Genomic DNA, 6,779 nt, shown 5'->3' with positions numbered 1-6,779 from the left:
TTTCTGGAGGCTTATAAACCCGGAAGCCAGATAAAGAACAGAAATTGATGCAAAGCCTTCATCTTTTATCCATTCAACAATGTGGGCTAGTACAAGAATCAACACAGCAATATAGTTCAAAACCAAACACCTCAGATCCCTCATTGTTACATGGCCGAGTGGTGGCTTATGACCAGATAAGAATTCAGCAACTTCTCTTCCCAGGGGAGGAGTGAGAAACCAAGTGGGAAGCAATTCACAATGCATTACGACTAACGACTGGCAATATTTACAAAAATGATTAGACCACCGGGGCAGTAAGTTCCCCTCGACACAGTGGGCATCCCCATCCAAATCGGCGGTACAAAACGCCAAAAAGAATGTGTAACAACATTTGGGTTGAAAGATCTGCTCTTTTGGGTCCATCTTGTTTAGCCTAGGCAGGCCAGCCAACCATGTGAAAAGTCCCATTGGAGCAAACTTGCCACATTTTATTGAGCATGGAGCCTTCAGGACAAAAATACCACTACAAGAGAACACCTATCTTGATCTGGAGAAGAAATTTGCACTATTCCGGAACAATACATAAAAGATCTTTTGGACGCAGACGGATGGGGCGGATTTTACCTTCTCCCATATGACAAGGGCGAAAACAAAAGCGATCTGTATGAATTTATCAATGTTCAAGAAGTCTATTATAGATTTAGTCTTTCTTGACTCTTTGGCATACCACAACGAAACGGAAACGGAAATAGTTTTTCACGACTCTGGTTTAAGCTTTTATTTTACTCGATAGACCCTGGTTTGAAAGTGCCGTAAATGCAGTGTTTGTTCCATACTCATCAAAAGCCATTGTCATTAGTCATCACATGACAAATCATGTACTTTTAAATACTTCAAATAGAGATACGAATGAGAAAAAAGGCTCCAGCAGGACCTTATGAGAGGTTGCACTAAAAATGGTATAAAGTTGCGCTTTTCGATCGCGAAAACATGAATTTTTAGTCGTTGGCAAGTTAATCTACTAACATTATATATAGATAGTTTAACAGCAATAGGTCTAAGGCATTAGTCATTCCTCAATAAAAGGAACCGACTACAGTTAGAATTATTTTGGCCAAAAAGAGGGTTTCGTTACACAACCGTTGCTCGCCAAAAAATGTAATGGTGTTACTCTTCATAATTACTTCCAACCTTAAGCCTTAGTTTTAACCTTGCAATTAAATCCAACTTTCTTACTAACAGCTTGCCATTTTGATTCCAATATTGAAAAAGTAAAACTAATCAATGTGCTGTATATATATATATATATGTATATATGTAAGATAGCACTGCATTATTCCCATTCTTGGACATGCTTGTGTGGTTAAGCCAATGGAAATGCATGATAAGAAAATAATTTCTTTTCCAAATTTGAACTACTTCAAAGATATCAATATTATGGGGAAAACATGCCTCAAGCCTTTTTGAAATTTGAAACTTGGGAGGGGAGAGGCATATTTAAAAAGTCAAAGTAAGTATATTCAGCTCTGAGTCAAGTCTTTTAGTTCAACGGAATTTGAATGAAAAGGTAAAAACAATAAAGCGGCCCTAATGTAACACAATATGAAACCACAAAAGCAGTTATTGTTGTTAAAAGTAAGTGCAATTTTCAGCCATGAGCTTTCTTCCTTAGGATATATGAAAAAAAAAAAATCTGCTAAAATTTCCTAAAAGCTTCAAGTTTACTTAGTTGTGAAGAGAGAAACGAAACATTAAATGCCACTCTGGAGCGTGAAAAAAGTAACGAACAACGAATATATTTTTTCGTGTGTGTGGTTACAATTACACCGTTTTAAAATGTTATGGGATTACAGTTCCTTTTTCGAAAAAAGGAACGAACTACTGTAATTTCGTTACAACTGTCCTGACAATAGCGTATAGGTAGAGCTTCCGCTTTTCCAATTCCCAAGGCCTTGTTGGATCCCGGGCTTGCCGAGTCCAACATTATTTTTAGTACTCAAATTACAGCATGAATTGCTGCTTTGTCAGCATAAATTGGTCATTCCCGATGGTGGGGTTAAAAAATGATATTGTCTGTGATGACGGAGCGGGAACATCCTTCAATTGGCACACCCATCATCAAAGAACAGGCCGAGCGAGCGAGCGAGAGGCCATTTTTTTCAAAGCCAAGGCATTCATCTTAGATCGACATAAGTTGGATCTTTTCTCGATCTAAGATTCACTCCTTGGCTTTAAAAAACTGGGCTCTGCCACTTGACTCAGGAATAAACAAACAAACATTAGTATATGGGCTAACCTGGGCACGACAGACGATTCTTGAGTTCATATCTATTAACATTTTCGTACACTTGCCAAAGTTTTCCCTGTTAATTTGCTATCAATTTTTGTTCCAAATCATAATGAAATTTGACTCGACTCGTAAGGAATACGTGAGTGTTGTTGATTTGGTAGCATCTTTCAAGTCAGACTTGGGCAATTTTTTTAGATAGTATTCCAGATCAACCCTACATTCAAGGACTAGCTCGGTCTGCCATCTCAAAGCCTTTGGTAGACCAAATACCAAATAAAGATTGAAAGGTAATAAATAGACGAATTATAGCCTTTCATTTTAAAAGTCCTGGGGATTGCATTCACTGTAACGAATAGAAAAGCCCGTGAAAAACGAAACCAAAAAAATATCCGTTTTGATTTGACCACGAAGCAAACACGTAGCTTACATACGTAACTGTTTTTCAATGAGCTTTACTTACTTTGCATGAAGTTTTGAAAAGAAAGTTAATATGATATTCTAAAAGAGGTGTTCAAATGTAGTGCAATTTAATACTTTGAGGACTCTGAAACAACCAAAAAAGAGCTAGGTTTTGCGAACACACGACCAAAAGGCTCAGTTCCAATCTAATGGAAACAGATACAACTCATGATCTGAGAGATGTGGGCCATTGTTGAAGACTTAGATGAAACTGCTAACTTAATGATTTAAACCGAATAAGAACATTGATGATGTTAAAAATCCACTATAGATGAAACACATTGTAACAAGAAAACTTGACTTCAAACCCAACTATGTAAAATCAGTCAAACGACTTCTTAATATTCATAATAAAACTGAATAACTATGGTTTTCATTGCCTTTTGAATTAAGCTTAAAAATGGTTTATTGACTCCAATTCGCTGATGATTTATTATATCACTACACTACTCCAGTAGAATCAATGTCTAAAGTGCTCACATCAGAATTTGACTTTCCAAATCTTCGTTCATATAAATCATATGTATATCACAACACTAGGTCAAGATGAATTGAATGCTAAAAAGCAGACCTTTTCTAAAAAGATCGCCAAGCCTTGGCATTGCGACTGACCCGGCTGACCTCTTTTGCTAGAATGAACTTTATTACATGTTCTCTTGATGTTCGAAGCGCTTGGCAACAATTGGATTTAGGAGCTAAGAAGAAAATTTCCCTTAAACAAGGGTTGATTTTGGTTTGGAGAAATTGGACGCTTTACCTCAATGACCATTTTCAATCCCTGAATGAGAATGTAATAGCTTTGGTAAGTAATTTCATCGGAGGGAATTATCAATTTAGCTTGACCAATTATAGCAAAAGAATCATATTACTGTCTGACCAACTAGTAATAGAGATGAAGATGGCAAAACAGGCTGCTTACTCCCAAATGGCTGGCAGGGTTTTTAGTACGTAGAATTCTACTCGTTCAACTCTTCGTTAGATCTAGAAATTGATCAGTCACTCGAATCAATGTTATTCCGTGCTACAAAATCTATATTCAAAAATGCATTTAATCACAAATACACCCTTCGAAATAATTGCGACATCGACAGATATCAATCAGTTATGATTTCGTTGTGGATAATTCTTATCTCTGGACCCGGCTGTACTAGCAACACATGCACTGCCTATTTGGGTTCCTTACTAATTCATGAAAGTAATTATTTGCCGACCAATAAACCCTTACTGAGAGTGTAATCCCCAAGGGCGGGAAAAAAATATTTAGGATTGTTATTTACCTATATTGGTACAATATATGATCAAAAAACCGAATTAGATTTGGAAGATGTAGCTAATCTTTAAATTTATGGTTAATCTGGAATCGTTTTCAAAAATTGTCCAGGTCAGGTTTAAAAGCCCCTTACAGATCGACACCTATGTATTCAGTACGAATATTACGTAGAGGATAAAATGAAAACCAAACAACGAAGGAGCCATGAAAAAAGAGAAATGGGATTTTTATGTCTTAACTAAAGATGCCTCTCAGAGATGCTCTCAAATTGCACATTAAACTTCTACGGTCAGTAAAATTGACCCTAAATTCTGGGTTCAGACAAAGCTAATGTATGCTTTTATAGACGTATAGTATCAGATACTTTGTGTACCTTCATGTACAATTCCAGCTTTTCTTGTATCTCCGAATACGAGAGCTCTTTTATTCCTCCAATGTTCTTAGTAAAACATCTTTGGAACCATTTGACCTTTTGCAAATTTGCCGAACTAACTGAAGACCAAATGGGAGAAGCATATTCAAGAAGAGTCTGAAAAATCTATTTGTGGTTGTAGAGTCAGCATAGTGATACTACTTCTGGACTTGAACGTCCAAAATATACAGCCTTTAGTTTGAAAAGCTTTGTATACCTTCAACTGGGTGTGCTATCGAAATTTTATTTTTCTTATCTGGAATCTTTGCTATTCCTACTGAAACCTGACCAATACTAACTACTAGACTCTTGAACAAAAGCAAAGAAAAGGATGAAAAGGAAGGGATCTAAAATGAACCTTGTGGAACACCCGACTTAACACCATATAAGTCTCTAAGGAATCTTCGCTCATAATTTCCTATCCCAAATGATATTTCGTATCGAATCGAGAACCTTAACTGGCTGGGATGGTAATCTCAAGAGTCATATGCATGTCTTCACGTATTTTTTTTTTGTTGATTCTCAGGGTCTTAACCGATAGAGGGGAGTGAAATTCCTTTTAAGTCATGTAATGTCATAGTTTATAAAACATTTGGTCAAGTGAAGTGTTCGAATTTGCCACCCTAAGGCAAACTTGAACGAAAGGCTGGTCTGGCATTGTTATTAAAGAACGACCCTAGTCTCATTTTTGACCTAGCAGTCTCCTAATGTATAGAATTGTCGAAGAGAGACCGGCAGGAAGTTATACAAAGTTGGAGCTTGATTTAAAACAGAGGAGGATTTTATGCTTTTGATAGTTTTTTATCCAGCGGGTTGTGTTTATGACGTATTTCACATGAGACTTCTATCGTTAAAGCTTTGCCTTATTCCCTGGTGGGGGCAAAAATAATGAAGATCTTAAATTCATCAAGGGTTAGAAAACGTTCGTACCTACGCTGGCTACTAAATAATCCTAGGGTCTAAAACCTTTCCCAATAGCTTCAACTAAACATGCCTTCAATGGATCTCGTAGAACTTCTCTGTACCTTTTCAATCTTATTCAACCCCCTTTGGGGACATTGAGGCCCAGATAGGAGAGGCATATTGATAAATGCATCCCTGGGCTTGAATGTTCAGTAGATTCAGTCCCAAGTTTGGAGAGCCTTGGCCACTTTCATTTTGGATGTGCTCCTCAAATTTGCTGTGGTTTTTTATTCTTACCTCTAGGTCCTTAATAAAGCTTAGTGATTGAACGGGGATCTGATAATTGTCGGTATGAATAGCAGGGTCGATTCCAGTTGGGTCGAAAGCAATAATACTAAATTCTTCCCCATTAAATTCCATGTTTTGCGCTTTAACCCACTCATAGATATCATCTAGGTCGTTTTGAGGGTCCGTGTGGCTTATTAATCTTCTACCAAATACTACCATGGTGTCGTCAGCATGAGATTGAGAGGTAGTCCATGTAGTAGCTAGATAAGTAGTATGAACATGATTAGGCCGTAATTACTCGGCAAAATATACTTTGTTCTCTTTTTTTAAATAGTATACATGCCATAAAGATTAGTCAAGTTATGAAATACCGGTTGGTTAAATTATTTGTTTAAAATATGCAATCTTCATAAATTTCTTCTTTTCTTGATTCCTTGATCGTTTTTATCAGTCTATGTGTTGTTTGCCAATTCATCTGCCATTCAACAGCCTTGATTTGTAGGCTTATGAGAACTCATTGAATTTACCTGAATTTGGTGATGACTGGCTTCTCTGACTAGTCTAAAACCTCAGGAACTAACACTTCAATGACTAAGTCAAAGCCTTTTAATTTATTTTGTCCAGTTTCTAAGACCAAATTGGAAAATATGAGGTCTCTCACCATTATACATTTCCAAGGGCGTTTCAGACATTCGATTGAATATTTGCTTACTTGTATCAATTACTGTTGTTTCAGTGTTTTCCAATTGGAGGACCCCCACCAACTAATTTTTGAAAAGTTTTTCATATGAAATGTTGGAGGGCTCATTTTTTTTCGCACATAAACATGTTGCTAAAAGCCAACACAATCTGAAAACCCTCCCTTTTACATTTTACAACGTGAAGTACTAACAAGTTGATAATAAGTCCTTTTCAACTGCATTTCGCGCGAATAAAAAAAAATATGTACCACTCACCACTCAAGTAGGCCGAGAAAGAACGAAAACACACTTCGATGTTGATTCTAGGTTTTGACGGGAAACTCGTCCTTGGTCTATTTATGTATGAATGTTTCTCCCCAAGTACAATTGCGGCTGAAATTAGCCCCTCAAAATTTGCGTGTCATTTTTTCCTGGAGTAGCAATTATTAGTCAGATTTAAGCATAATGATAAACCGTGTTCCATTGGTTTGACGT

Source organism: Tigriopus californicus, chromosome 10 (genome assembly GCF_007210705.1).
Source record: "Tigriopus californicus strain San Diego chromosome 10, Tcal_SD_v2.1, whole genome shotgun sequence".
In the NCBI taxonomy this organism is placed as follows: Eukaryota; Metazoa; Arthropoda; class Copepoda; order Harpacticoida; family Harpacticidae; genus Tigriopus; species Tigriopus californicus.
This window is presented reverse-complemented; position numbering follows the sequence as displayed.